Here is a 14936-nt window from a genome sequence, read left to right as displayed (position 1 = left end):
CTCATTTATTATTTGTTGATCTTAGCATCTGTACTACTGTTCTGTTCAGGAAGCTGTTTCCTGGACCAATGTGTTTGAGATTATCTCCCATTTTCTCTTCTATCAGGTTTAGTGTATCTTGATTTATGTTGAGGTCTTTGATCCACTTGTACTTGAGCTTTATGCAGAGTGATAGATATGATCCATTTTCCATTTATATTTTTCAACATGCCAGCATCCAGTGAAAGCAGCACCATTTCTTGAAGATGCTTTCTTTTTTTCATTGTACAATTTTGACTTCTTTGTCAAGACTCAGGTATTCATAGGTGTGTGAGTTTACATCTGGATGTTCAGTTGGATTTCATTGGCCCACCAGTCTGTTTTAATGCAATACCATGTGTGTGTGTGTGTGTGTGTGTGTGTGTGTGTGTGTGTGGTGTGGTGTGTGTTTCTACAGCTCTGTAGCAGAACTAGAAATCAGGGATGGTGATAGCTTCAGAAGTTCTTTTATTGTACAAGATTGTTTTAGCTATCCTGAGTTCTTTATTTTTCCATGTGAAGTTGAGTATTGTTCTTTCAAGGTCTGTAAAAGGTTGTGTTGGGATTTTAATGGGGTTTGCATTGAATTTGTTGACTTTTTTATAGGATGACCAGTTTTACTATGTTAACACTATTGTTCCATGGCCATGAGAGCTTTCCATCTTCTGATATGTTCTTCAATTTCCTTCTTCAACCACATGAAGTTCTTGTCATACAAGTCTTTCATTTGCTTGGTTAGAGTTACACCAAAATATTTTATATTATTTGAGATTATTCTAAAGGATATTGATTCTCTGATTTCTTTGGAAAGGAAGAAGTCAAACTATCATTATTTACAGATAATATAGTAGTCTATATAAGCAACCCCAAAACTCTATCAGAATATTCCTACAGCTAATAAACATCTTTTCTCAAGTGGCTGGATGCAAGAATAACAAAAAAAATCAGTAGCCCTCCTATATACAAATGATAAATGGTCTGAGGAAGGAAACATGAGCTTCGTAATACAACATTATTAGATACAAGATATGGCTTTGACATTCACCAGCTCTGTGCATTCGATTATACCCTAAGAACCATTCTCATCCATTTAATGGCAATGTGCTTCCTTATGAATGAAACTGTTACACCTATCCATGTGCAGGCTTACTGCCTTGAGCTTCTTTTTAAATCTTAAGAAAATTGGCTTTGGTTTGTTTTCCTTGTGTTCCTCCTTACTATGGGGTTCTTCCTACCAAGCCTCAGCTCTATGATTCAGCCTAAATTGGGTTTGTATCACAGATCACCACATATCTGAGGAGTATGACAACTTCCATCACAAACACATTGAGCCCACTTTCTCCTTTTTCTGTGCTGTCAATATAGACATTATAGTCACCCTTCCTCATAATTATCTCTGTTCATATTGTACTGTGGGTTTCTCCTGCTGGTTCTACCAGATTCGGATAGTAAGAAATCTTACCTATTTGCTCCAAGTCACTGTTCAGACTTTTGACTCTGTCTGATTTAGTTGTTGAAAATGATAGCAAAGAAGGAGGGAGGAAGGGAGGGAAAGAAAGAACTGTGGGAGGGAGGATTAAAATGTAGGTGGTGGGGAGAAGGAGAAGAGGAAAGGAAGCAAATTGAGCCCTAACTTCATATTTCTGTTGAAATCTCATCCCCGCCCCCCGCTTTCCAAATTGCAATACAGAAAACACTTATTCCACAAGTGATATTAGATTGCCTTTACCTTGGCATTTGTGTGTGTGTGTGTGTGTGTGTGTGTGTGTGTGTTATGGTCAGAGTGTTCAAATATCCTGTATCGCTTTTCCCAAGAGGCCGTTGAAATTACCATTTCATCTCTATTGACCAGATGGCGATCTCGGCTCTAATCACTACACTCCTGAGCCACTTCAACTTCATTTCCATTTAACCTTGCTGCTCTCATCCATCTCCTTTGCAATCAGCACAAAATACTGCTGCCAAAACCAGGTGCGTTCCCTGACACTCCTCACACCCTGCCTTTGCTCCCTGTCACTAATATGAGAAATTCAAATTCTTTACAATTGATTTTCTGGCACTTTTAAATGAGTATTTTTTTTCTTGCAATTCAGACAAACTGAGGTCGGTGGCTGGCTGTGCTGTTTCCACCTCTGTAACCATAGTGGCAGATTGTGTGAGGATCAGTTCCCACGTTGATCAAAATTTAAATTTATCTTTTTTTCTGATTTATCTGAGTTCATATATACTTCTCCAGGAAGTCGGCTTTGGCAAAATAAGAATCTGGAAAAGTTGTGCATTTAATATTTCATTACAAAAGTTTTATACATTTTATTTTTTTTACTCCAAGATTTTATCCACATTGGTACCAACTAAGGCTTTCCATCACATCACCTCATCTCCAGCATCCCACAAACACAACCAAGAAATGAAGACTTAAACCAATCATATGAAAACAAATTCAATGTACTCTATAATAGTTTCTTTATTAAACATGGGTTGTGAGAAAATAACAGCATTTACTTTTCTACCCTCTTCTGGCTCCTTTCTGCTATACTATGAGCAACTCTAGAGACAAAAATGAACAAAATGTAGTTAATTTTTGTTTTAGCATGTTTAGGGATGTAATATCTGATATAAATAAAACTGGGCATAGTTATGTGTCTACCATTTTATTTGAGGAATATAAAACCACCTCTCCTGTAAAATACATTGCTATATTAACACATTTTGCCTTTGTTTGGAAATAGCTGGTTTAAGTGCATGATAATTAGCAAGCTGCAATCCATTGATTCATCAGACATTGTAATACTTTCTTTTGAAGACTATTTTCATGAGCAATAAAAGTAGATTAGAATTAATAAACAAAACTGTTTTGCTACTTCTTTCTCAGATGTCTATATAAATAACCAGGATTTATAGATGTCAAAGCAGTCTTTAGAAAAGATTTCTCAGTGGGGAACAATTTTTTCTCTCCTCTATATAATAATCTAAAAATAATATAAATTCATGTGACATACACAAGAAGTAAAAGATGTTAATAGTTTTTGTCTTATAGAAACAAAGACATTAATGAATGTAATGTTGGCTACTGTAATGAAACATACATATACATATATATATATATGTATATATATATGTGTATGTTCCTATATTAAGAGCAATAAATCTACACGTTTAATATAGAAGATGTTACTATGATATTAAATGCCAAATCTGTAATTTGTAGCACTTAGCATAATTTGAACCCTTTACAATTCTCCATGTCATAATGCATGTGATAAGAAATTTTGATCTGAAGCCGGGCGGTGGTGGCACACGCCTTTAATCCCAGCACTCGGGAGGCAGAGGCAGGCGGATCTCTGTGAGTTCGAGACCAGCCTGGTCTACAAGAGCTAGCTCCAGGACAGGCTCTAAAGCTGCAGAGAAACCCTGTCTCGAAAAAAAAAAAAAAGAAAAAAAAAGAAATTTTGATCTGTTAGGGTTGAGAAATAGCTCATCAGTTAAAAGCATCTGTGTTCTTACACAGAAGACCAGGGTTAGGTTCCCAGCACTCATATGGCAACTCATAACCCTTAGCAGCTCCAGTTCTAGGCGATCCAACATCCTCTTCTAGTTTCTGTAAACACTGCATGGATACATGCACACGGTGCTCTTGCAAACCTGTAGACAAACATTTATACACATGAAATAAAGATAAAATACGTTTAAAGAATAAATGTTGATCTAGCCTTATGCTTAACACTGAGTTTCTTTCTCAAATCACACTGCTATGAAAGTATCTACTTGGAAGGCTGCTGAGTGCACATCTTTTTACATAAGCAATATATGTCCTACCCTCCAGAATATATCAGGGCGGGGGCAGGTTAACCAAGTATCTCAAGGTGGTACCGGAAACCATGTTACAAAAATAAAGCCCAAACACTGAATATTTAATTCTTCCTGAGAGGATAAGAGACAATGGAGGAAAGAGGAAAAATAGTCCCAGATGAGAACTAATGGATATGATGGTGTTTGTGTTAATGGGGGGGGGGGGGGGCAAGACTAGGTGCTTTGGAAAGCAAAAGTCTGTCAGCTGGGATGAGGACATAAGGAGAATCCTGCCAGGAGAAACCATTACATTCCACAATGCTTATGTGGGTACATTTTGCCCCATTCCTTAATCCCTGTTAATGATACACTTTTTCCTAAGGACTATGAGAAAGTACACAGGAGACCCCAAAGAAAGCAGGTGACAGTAAGACAGAAATATATCCATGTCAACTCTCCCAATTTTCAATTTTTTTAAATATCTACTTTTAAATATTTTATTTTAGAAATAGCATTGTCAAAAAAGTAACTCAAAGCAATTCCAGTAATTCTCCTTTTCATGTACACTGTCCTCCTGTTCGATGCTATGCCACCAAGTGTTTTAGGCATTTGTTTAAATGTATGTATCTGCCCTATATGGGATACTGATACTTAATACATGGTATTTAATTAAGCCACTAGATATGTATGTCTGTAAATCTTTACTGAGCACTTTCACTAGCAATGGATAATGAACCAATTTGTGCAATGGCACTCACAAAGTACTGTCCTGGCACTTGTGGTGAGTAGGAAGAGTGGCTGAGGCTCACTCATGCAACCTCTAAAATGAAGCCATTGCAATCAAGTGCTCTACAAAGTGGTATTCTCTTCTTCCATCCCTTAGCTGTGCGCTCCATCCCTTTCAGCTCTGTATCAATGACAGAGACAGTGTTATTTACCAACTGGAACTAACAGCGGTAAATTAGTACCAGCTGATGAGAAGACATTTGCCCAATGAACTTTATGTTCCCCCATTGAATCCATTTATTTTTGCTGGTCCCGCTTTGCAACGTGACTTCCCTAGACAGCGCTTCTCCTTTCCGACTCCGTGTTGGAAACAGAAAAAAGCTTGAAACCAGCAGCTGCTCCTGAACAAAAAAGGTAAGGGGGCAAGAAAGGATGCTGGATCCCCCGCAATAAGCACATCATGATATAATTACAGTAAGTCTCCCAAGCGACCTGTACACATTCTGGTGCCATATGGTTATTTTGGTACTGGAAATGTGTAGCCAGGAGCCATACTTGAATCCAGCTACTTTCCACTGTTTTTCTGATAAGATGAAATTGATATTTTTATCCAGGAAATTAACATGAATATTTATTGACTGAGAAAAGACAATGTTTGTACAGCTAGTCAAATGTGCCAAGATATTTAATATATATTTGCATTTTATATTAGCCAAAAATATATAAATAGGTGAATAGAAATTTTGCTTCTTTTATTTCTAGTTGTTGAAGATTGTTTATTGTTCTTTGAATTTCACAATCTGTAATACATATAGTATAATGTAATGTGTGTATATGGAATATCTTGTATATACATACATAAATACATATATGTATATATGTGATTTCAAGCTCATTCCTTTCTTTTTTAACTTGCTAACAATGTTTTAGTGGTACATATACATATTATGTATATTATGTATATACATATACATATTTCTTTTAATGTTTTCATTTGGTTTTGACAAATTTGCTTACTATTATCTTGTAGTCAAAAAAGAGAAAAACTGAATTTTTAATGTAAATAATACTGTGCTTCACTCTCCATTTGCATCACAAAATAATTTAGATGCAGAAGACATGGGACAAACACGTTTATCAGAAAGGTGGACAAACCTGGAATCACAGCTTTTTAATCATACTGAGATTTTCTTTGGGGCAAATCTAGTCTGCTATGACAACAAAATGCATTTCTGAATAATGTTAGATTTCCATCACTACCTTGAAAGTATTTTCCATGAAATCCATTTAGTTTTGGCTTCCTAGAACTTCTAATGATGAAGCATTGCCTTGTACATCTACCAAATGGAGTGGTCCCCATCTCAAAACACGAGATTGAGAAACCAACCCTGACTATGTCTGATATAAACGGACAACCAGGGAGCCTGCATGAAACTGACCTAGGCACTCTGCACACATGTTACAGTTGTGTGACTTGGTCCTCTTGTAGGACTCCTAACAGTGAAAACAGGGGCTGTCTCCAGTATTTGGGACCCTACTCCACATACCAGGTTGCCTCGCTCAGCCTTAATACATGAGGGAGTGCTTAATCTTACTGCAACTTGATATGCCACATTTTGTTGATACTTATTGAAGGCTTATCCTTTCCTAAACAGAAATGGAGGAGGAGTGGATTGGGGGGTAGGAATACAGGAGGACTGGGGTAGGGGGAATGGAAGGAGAGGAGGGAAGGGAAACTGTGGCCAGAATGTAAAATGAACAAAATAAATAAATAAAATTTTCATCTTCTAGATAGATCAAAAGCTACCAACACTTGATTTAGTTTGCTTGATTTTATATATAAACATCAAAAGTAAGATGATCTATTTTATGCAGGAAAAATAACTAGCAAAAGCTGTGTACGGTGAGAAGATTGATATCAGAGTACTCTAGAAAACTTGCTTAGCAGCTGTAAGGGAAGAGGTTCCCTCTGGCTACCACTGTGTCCCTTCTTACAAATGTAGATTTCAAACAAGAGGATTTAGTATGTTCTTCAATAAACAAGGCAAGCTACAAATGGAATATTTTCTACCTACTCCATGCATGATTTTCTGTGAATGATACTTACATCACCTCTGCAAGGTCCACTGTAACCCAGAAATCATACTATGGGTTGTTTTTCTTCCCAAGGTTGCTTTACGTCTGGAAAGACTTTGTAAATTAAAACACAGTATAATTGCTGGAGCGGTGACAGTCAAAATATATGACTTGAGTTTTTGCAGAACTCTGGCCCTTAAAGTGACCAAAACACAAGAGCTGGATTTATCAGAATATAATGAGATAAATGTTCCCAGACAGTAACAGGGATGAAATGCGAGAATCACAAAGAGAAGGAGCAAAAATCTCTCATGGGCTGAAAAACACAATTCAATTAATTAGATGACAGTGTTCTAACTTTATCCTTGGTTAGTTACCCAGTAAAATTTTTTATCTAGTAGATCATTTCCCATCTAATATCCAGCCTCTGGGGTTTTCATTCCTAATTTGATCCATAGTGGGAAACATCTATCACTTTTTCATCCTTGCAGTTAGAAGTCCATATGCCTTTGTCATATCAAAACTTCCCAAAATGATAAGAATTACATTTTTTAAATTAAAAACAGATTCTTCCCTCACACGATATATCACAACCACAGTTTCCCTTCCCTAAACTCCTTCCAGGTCCTCACCAGCTCCTTCTCCCAGGTCCACTCCTCCTCTGTTTCTTCTTCAGAAAAGAGCAGGTCTCTAAAGGACGTCAGCCAAACAGGACAAAACAAGGTACAACAAGACAAGGCAAAGTCCTCCTATTGAGGCTGGGCAAGGCAACCCATAAGAGTTCCAAGAGCAGGCAAAAGAGTCAGCGATTTGCTTGCTTCCACTGTTAGTAGTCCTACAAAAACACCAAACTAACAGTCATGATATATACTCAGAGAACCTGGTGCAGACCCATGCAGGGCCCATGCTTGCTGTTTCAGTCTCTATGAGCCCAGGTGAACCCTGCTTAGTTGATTCAGTGGTCCATGTTCTCCTGGTGTCCTCCATCCCTCTGACTCTTACAATATTTCCAACCTTCTTCTATGGGATTCCCCAAACTCTGAGGGGCGGGACCCAATGGCAACCCCTACTTTAGACTCCTTCTCTGCATAATATCTGACTCTGGGTCTCTGCACCCACTCCCATCTGTTGCTGGAGGAAGTCTCTCTGGTGCTGACTGGACAAGGCATTTGACCTATGAATATGGTAAAATATTATTAGAAATCATTTCATTGATTTTTTTTTCCCACCTGTTGGTTTGATTCTAGGCCTCTGGGTTATTAAGTCTTGGGTTCCTTACCACCCACGTGGTATAGGGCATGGGCTCCCTCTCCTGGCCTGGGCCTCAAGTTAAACCAGAAATTAGTTGGTCATTCCCACAAGTTTTGTGCTACCGCGGCCCCAACACATCTTGCAGGCAGGGCAGAATGCACAGAATCTTGCATTTTGTGGCTGGGTTGGTGTCCAGATTTTTCTTTTGTAGCCTGCAGAGTACCTTCTACTTCCAAAGAGACTAGAACACAGGGGAGAAGTCTCCATGCAGGCAGCAGCTCGACCTCTCTATGTTTAATGAGCTGTGTGGATTCTGTCCTCATCAATGGGACAATTTCATACACAGTTGACAAAGTGAATTTATGAACTCAGAGAGAAATGGACACCGGCTGTTAGACCTCAGACAACTCTAGGTTAGTAGGTATTTGATTTTTATTTAGGGAACTTAGGCTAACTTTTCTAACATATGTCTGTGAACAGAATCACTGAATTACTAGCTGTTCTGTAAGTCAGTACAGCCTCTGTTGTCCATTAGATCAGTAATGGATCTATTTCCCAACACACTTGTGTTGGGAAGAACTTTGGGTTTCCCAGGGTTCTGTCTTTGAAACTTCTGCATCTCCCACAATGGTACTGCCCAGACTTATTCCCTACCTCTGCAACTGGTATGAATCCATAAGCCAGCATCAGCATGTGTGCACGCTGGACTTAAGTTTTGCTTTGCTGGGGTTGTGCCATCGATGGTTTGATTAAAGCTACACAGGTGACAAGTGGACTTAGGCTGTCATCATCGTAGTTTTACTAGATTATAATTTTGTGGCTTCAAGCCTTCTTCGTCTTTTTTTCTTTCTATATTTTTTTCAGTATCAGTCATTTTAGGAAGTCCCAGGGAATCTTGAAGAAAAGAAAGATGCATCCTGGTTTTTTGTCTAGGGGACTTTATAGTATGCACTTGAGGGAGTCCTGTGATGAAAAAGTAATTAGCTTCTTCAGTCTAGGGTGCCATTTAGAATTTTGAGGCCACTGTGCTTCATCATAAAATTGACCTTTTTAAATTTTTATGTCAGAAATTTCCACTAAAAGTGTTCACATTTAAAAAAAAAGCGCAGCTTCTGGGAAAATATGAAAGTCTTGAAAAGGAGCCGTGAAAGGCTATGGTACCCTGAAGGAAAGCTGAAATCAGCTCCTCTTAAATAGAAAACACCACACCATGAAGTAGCTTGTGCTTAATTTTTAAATAATTGGTGTCATTAAGTAACATAACAATGACATAGAAACACCAGTCCTGCGTAAGAAGCAGGCTGGCAACGCATCTTAGATTTGCAGCCAATTTGCAGTCTTGCAGGATAATTGCTTTGCTCTCCAGAAAAGAGGTTCTTTTCTCATTACCTTGGATTGTCATTCCTATGCTGTAATCATCTTAATATGATCGTAATTTATGTACTGTATTTTCCAGTGCTGTATCAGATTTGCCATTTTAATTTCCCTGTCCAATGCCAATGATTTAGTGGAGGGGGAAATGTCATTGTCAATAGAGAAAAGGAAGGGGAGTCATTTAGGAGCAGGGGATTTAACTCAGAAGGTCACCATACTCATTTATGTAGTCCATAGGCTTGTCTCTGCCAAGAATAACACAGGTTGTGCTGCAGAAGGGTGTAGGAGACAATGTTGGAAGGAGGTTGCAGGTTAAATTACCTAGTTTCCAGTCTTGGAAATTGTATTATTAGCTGAAGTGCCTTGGACAAATTGTTTAAGCATTTGTTTTTATTTTATTATCTTTCCTGTCTGTGAAATGGGATAGCCGTCTTGTTAGTGATTATGTAACCATTTGTAAATTCCTGACTCAAAGCAACCACTTACTAAGTGTTCCTGAACTTTCCAATGGTTTAGGAAGCCTCAGTGTGTGGTTCTGGGTTGAAGAGCTCAGTCAGATGGCAACTGAGCCTGCTGTTGATGGAGCTGCGAGGCTGTGTCCCGCCACCCGGCTAGCTTTACCCAAAATAATTACATGGAAACTGTATTCATTTAAATACTGCCTGACCCGTTATCTGTAGCTTCTTATTGGTTGATTCTCATATCTTGCTTTAATCCATATTTAGTAATCTGTGTAGCACCACGAGGTGTGGCTTACCAGGAGAGATCTTAACCTGCGTCCCTCTCGGAGAGGAGAAGCATGGAGACTGCATATGGACTGCCTGAAGTGTCTCCCCACTCCTGCTACCCAGCATTCTGTTCTGTCTACTCCGCCTACCTAATTTTCTGTTCTCTTAAAGGGCCAAGGCAGTTTTCTTTATTAATTAACAAATGAAAGTAATATAGACAGATAACTCTCCTCCATCAGCCTGCAGCTGGACTCATTGCAGTAAGGGATGTAAGACAGCACCTTCTTAGGAAGAGTGGGAAATGCTGTGCTCAGGAACTCTCAGCTGGAAAGTGAGGCAGGGTGCTTACACCAGGATAGGCCCGACATCTCATGAGCTGGCATCCAAGTTAAATGTGCAGAGCCACCCCCAAAACTGTCATCCTGGTGATCCTACAGGGAGTGTCAGAAGTTCTAGAACCAGGTTTTGTAGCTCGGGATCAAAAGCCAGACCCATCCTGGAGAGGGGACTGCAAAATAATATTCTAGAAAAACCTGTGAGATGAGCAACGTTATTACAATCTACTAATTATGGTGTCTACCTCACAATGTTTGTGGCAAAGTCATCAAAGTTAATAATACTTGGCCTATATTTGAAATCTTACTTTGTCATCAGCAAACATTAGCATTGCCCTGTAGAGCCTGAGTTATGCTTCTCTGCCTCCTAATCCCTTTAACCACTCTATAAAAACAACAGCATATATACATACATTATATATAATATACATATGTGTGCGTATATAATTTTAAAATTAGCATTTTTCAACATATGCTATTTCTTAAAGACAAGGAAAATAAGCATGTACCAATGTATTCTTGCAGGTTTTGATGAATGTGTGATTTTTCTCTGCTTATACTCAGTTTATTGGTTGTTGAAATAAACCTTATATAAAAGTGCTTCTGCATCAGGTTTAGTCCCAGATACTCTTTCTATGTGGACCTTAACTCACCACTGTCCCTATGAAGACTGCTTATGACATGGGGAAATCTCATAAGGTATTGTCCCTTTAGGTCCTGTATACAGTCTTTACAGAGGGATGAAAAGATCATCATGATTCAAAAAATTAAAGTGCTGCTCAAAGCTAAAGCATAGAATTTTTATTTTGAAATTCAGAATTCTGGGAAAATAACTCGACTTAGCTGTAAAAACATAGCCACAGCCCTCAAAGAAAAGAGAACTGTTGACGAAGTATGACTTTGTCAGCACAATATCTGCAAACAGAAGGAAAGCTCGCCTTTTCTTTTACCCACTGTGCTAGCCAGCTATCTCTGGGGTCTAGCAGGAGTCTTTGCATGTGCAAATACTGAAAGAAGGAAGTGTTTACAAGGTTGATTCATTGACAGGCTTTTAATTCCACATTTTAGTGCCTGGGATACACCTCAGTCTAAGTATTCTAACTAACCTATTCCAGCATCTTAACCCTTGTTCTATGGATAAAAATTACCAGAGTCAGATGAAAAATCCGGAAATCATAAGACAAACTAATATATGCACTAAATAGCTTAACAGAAACTCACCAAGATGTGGGAAGAACAATTAAAAACATACTTCCCTAAAAATTGATTACATTTGCTCAGACATTTTAAGTTTTTTCTTTATTTTTGAGAATTTCATGCATATATATTATGAAATAGGATCATATCTACCTCAATTTCACATCTCTAACCTCCCTCACATCTCCCCTGACTGTACCCTCCCATCTTCATGTCTTTTTAAGTCCTCCTGGTGCTGTCATATGCTCATGGGTATCAAGTTACCCGCTGGAGCCCCAATGGCACATTCTGAAAAAAGAAAAGAAAGGAAGGGAGATGGGGCAGGGGGAGAGACAGAGAGACAGAGACAGAGAGATGGAGAGAGAAGAGAAAAAGAAAAAGAAAAAATGATTCTCTCTTTCCTAGCAACTTCACTGCCAACAGCCCCTCAGTAAGGGGAGGCCATAGAGACCTAGCCATTTTGCCAGGGTTTGGATTGATCTTGTGCATGCCTTGTACAAGTAGCCATGGCTGCTGTGAGTTCATGAGTGTAACAGCTGTGAAGGGTCCAGAAGACAGCATTGCACAGTTCTCCCCATCTGCCGGCTCTTACGTTCTTTACTCTTCCATTTCCAGTGTGTCGCCTAAGACATGGTTGCAGGGTATTCACATAGATATCATATCCCATTTACAGCTGAGCACTGAGTCCCTTTTTTTTCTCAGCATTTTGGCCAGTTATCTATTTCTCCATTGTCTACAGCCCACTGCAAAAAGACTAAGGTTGGAAGCAACCCAGATCTATGATTTAGGTAAAAATATTTAGAAAGAAATTTGACAGCATGGACCTAGGGCAGATGACTTTCAAAGTCATCAGCTTTTGTATAGATTTAGAGTATCAAGTATGAAATCCATTCCTACGGAGCATGCCACAAACCAAATCAGTAAGCTTTTACACCACAGTTGTGCCATTATTGCACTAGTGTGCACATCTTACCTAGCAGGTGAGTATTGCATCATTCAGGGTATAGTTTTAGGTAAAATCATTACTGTCTTTTCTTCCCCAGCAGCCTGCATAGCACATCTGGCATAAAACCTAGTCACCATGGAAGAAAGTCCATTGATTGATTCAATACTGATTTTTTTTGTGTGTGTCCTACAGACAAAGTATGTGGTATCCTCAGCAGTGGGGCCTTACCATGTGGTTATAGTGAGTAATTAAGAACAATAAAATCAGTTGTATATGTTTTGGAGATTGGTTTGGGGGGGCCTTCCTGGCTAGTAACTCATTCCTTGTACTGTAACATTTAGCTAGCCATGTATTCTGAGAATGACATTGTCTACCCATGAACGATGGTTGTTGTAGATATGTACTACATTTTTCTTCCAATCTGTACTACAGAACAATGTACAAATAGAATGGTACTAGCATAAAAACATACGTAGGTCAATAGAACATAATTGAGAATCCAATTAACTGTAAAGTAATAAATAACCATGCTGTAATACACAGATCCAAAGATGCCAGATAGCAAGGACGGCCCAAGGAGGGATGCATAGGTCACCCTGGGAAGGGGAAATAGAAGAGATTTCCTGGGTTGAATGGGGGTGGATGGGTATGGGAACATGAGGGATTGAGTTTGGGAGCGCGGATGAAGGGGGACAGTGCTGAAAGAGATGACTGAAAATGGGGTGTGTCAGGCTCAGGTAGAAACCTGATACAACAGAAACTCATGAGTCTATGAGGATGATCCCAGCTAAGACCCCTAAAATAGGAGATACAGAGCCTGAATTGGTCATCTCCTACAATCAGACTGGAGACTACCCTGATTGTTATCAGAAAGCCTTCATCCAAGAACTGAAGGAAAGAGATGGAGAAACCCACAGCCAAGCATTAGGCTGAATTTCTGGGCAGTGGTGGTGCACACCTTTAATCCCAGCACTGGAGAGACAGAGGCAGGCAGAGTTTGAGGCCAGTCTGGTCTACTGAGAAAGTTCCAGGACAGGCTCCAAAGCTACACAGAGAAACCCTGTCTCAGAAATATATATGTGTATGTGTGTGTGTGTGTATATATATATATATATATGTATATATATATACTATATATATATACATATATATATATATGGCTGAACTCAGAGAATCCTGCTGAAGAGAAAAAGTAAGAATTATAGGAGTCAGAGGGATCAAGGATATCACAAGAAAAGTCACAGAAACAATTATACTGGGCTCATAGGAACTCACAGAGTCTGAACCAACAACCAGAGAACCTACATGGGACCAACCTAGCCCCTCTACATATTTATGACAGAAATGTAGCTTAGTCTACTTGTGGGACTCCTAACAGTGGAAGCAGGGACTATCCTTAATGCTTTGGCTGATTCTTGGAAACGTATTCCTCATAGAGGATTGCCTTGCCCAGCCTTAACATAAGGAGAGGTGCTTAGTCTTACTACAGCTTGATATGCCATGCTTTGTCGATACCCATGGGAGATTTTCCCTTTCTGAACAGAAACAGAGGAGATATGGATTAAGGTGGGGTGAAGAATGAGAAGAGAGGAAGGAGGGAAAACTGTGGTTGAAATGTAAAAGGAATTAAGTATCCAGATAACTCCATGAAACTACAGTAACCAAATTTTGACAAAGATATCAGTGATACGCACTGGGGGAAAAAACATCTTCAACAAATAATACTAGGAAAACTGGTTTTCAGCATATACAAAACAATGAAACTGGCCCTTATTTCTCACTGTGCCCAAAACTCAACTCCAAATGGATCAAGGAACTGAGCATGAGGCCTGATACCCTGGAAGTGCTAGAGGAGAAAGTAGGGAGTACATTTCACCTTACAGAGACGGGTAAAGACTTCGAGAGTAAGACTGATAGCATGGGAAAAAAAAAAAAGACCAGCCATCAACAAATGGGATCTCAGAAAACTAAGAAGCTCTGTAGAGCAAAGGACACTGAGGTGGAAGAGGAGTCAGTCCGCCACCAAATGGGAGAAAATTTTTACCAGCTGTTCATCCAATAGAAACTTGGTGCCTGGAATATGAAAGACCTAATTAGCTGCTAAAATTAAAGACCTATGCATATACACACTAGGGTATGTTCAGTTATGAGAGTAATAACTCATTAATGGGGTGATTTCCTACTTGTATGAGGCTTAGACTCCAACCTCAGCACAATATTAAAGAAGGGTTACTATAAGCCTCCCTCTCTCCCCCTTCCCTCTTTTCTGGAACTCAAACATGGGAGTTTGTACAAAACGACCCCCACTCTGCTGTTGAGCAACATTATATTCCCAGCCATCGTCTCTAGTTTATGTTTTATCTTCTATCCTTATAATTTGATTATTTCTGTCGCAAAGCTATGAATGGGAGGTGTAGAAATACCTTCCTGAATTGCCATTGCTTATTAAGACAGGGTATCTCATTCAACCTAGTACTTACTCATTCAGCTAAACTT

General features: G+C 39.1%; 1 protein-coding gene and 1 pseudogene across 1 annotated transcript in view; one reads left to right on the top strand and one right to left on the bottom strand.

The window, feature by feature from the left end:
* Positions 1-14936, top strand: part of Nkain2 (sodium/potassium transporting ATPase interacting 2) — a 588739-nt gene that overhangs the window by 433029 nt on the left and 140774 nt on the right. The window lies entirely within an intron of this gene.
* Positions 1-14936, bottom strand: part of LOC119820647 — a 56164-nt pseudogene that overhangs the window by 20637 nt on the left and 20591 nt on the right.

This window comes from Arvicola amphibius, chromosome 8 (assembly GCF_903992535.2).
Source record: "Arvicola amphibius chromosome 8, mArvAmp1.2, whole genome shotgun sequence".
NCBI classification, from domain to species: Eukaryota; Metazoa; Chordata; class Mammalia; order Rodentia; family Cricetidae; genus Arvicola; species Arvicola amphibius.
This window is presented reverse-complemented; position numbering and strand designations above follow the sequence as displayed.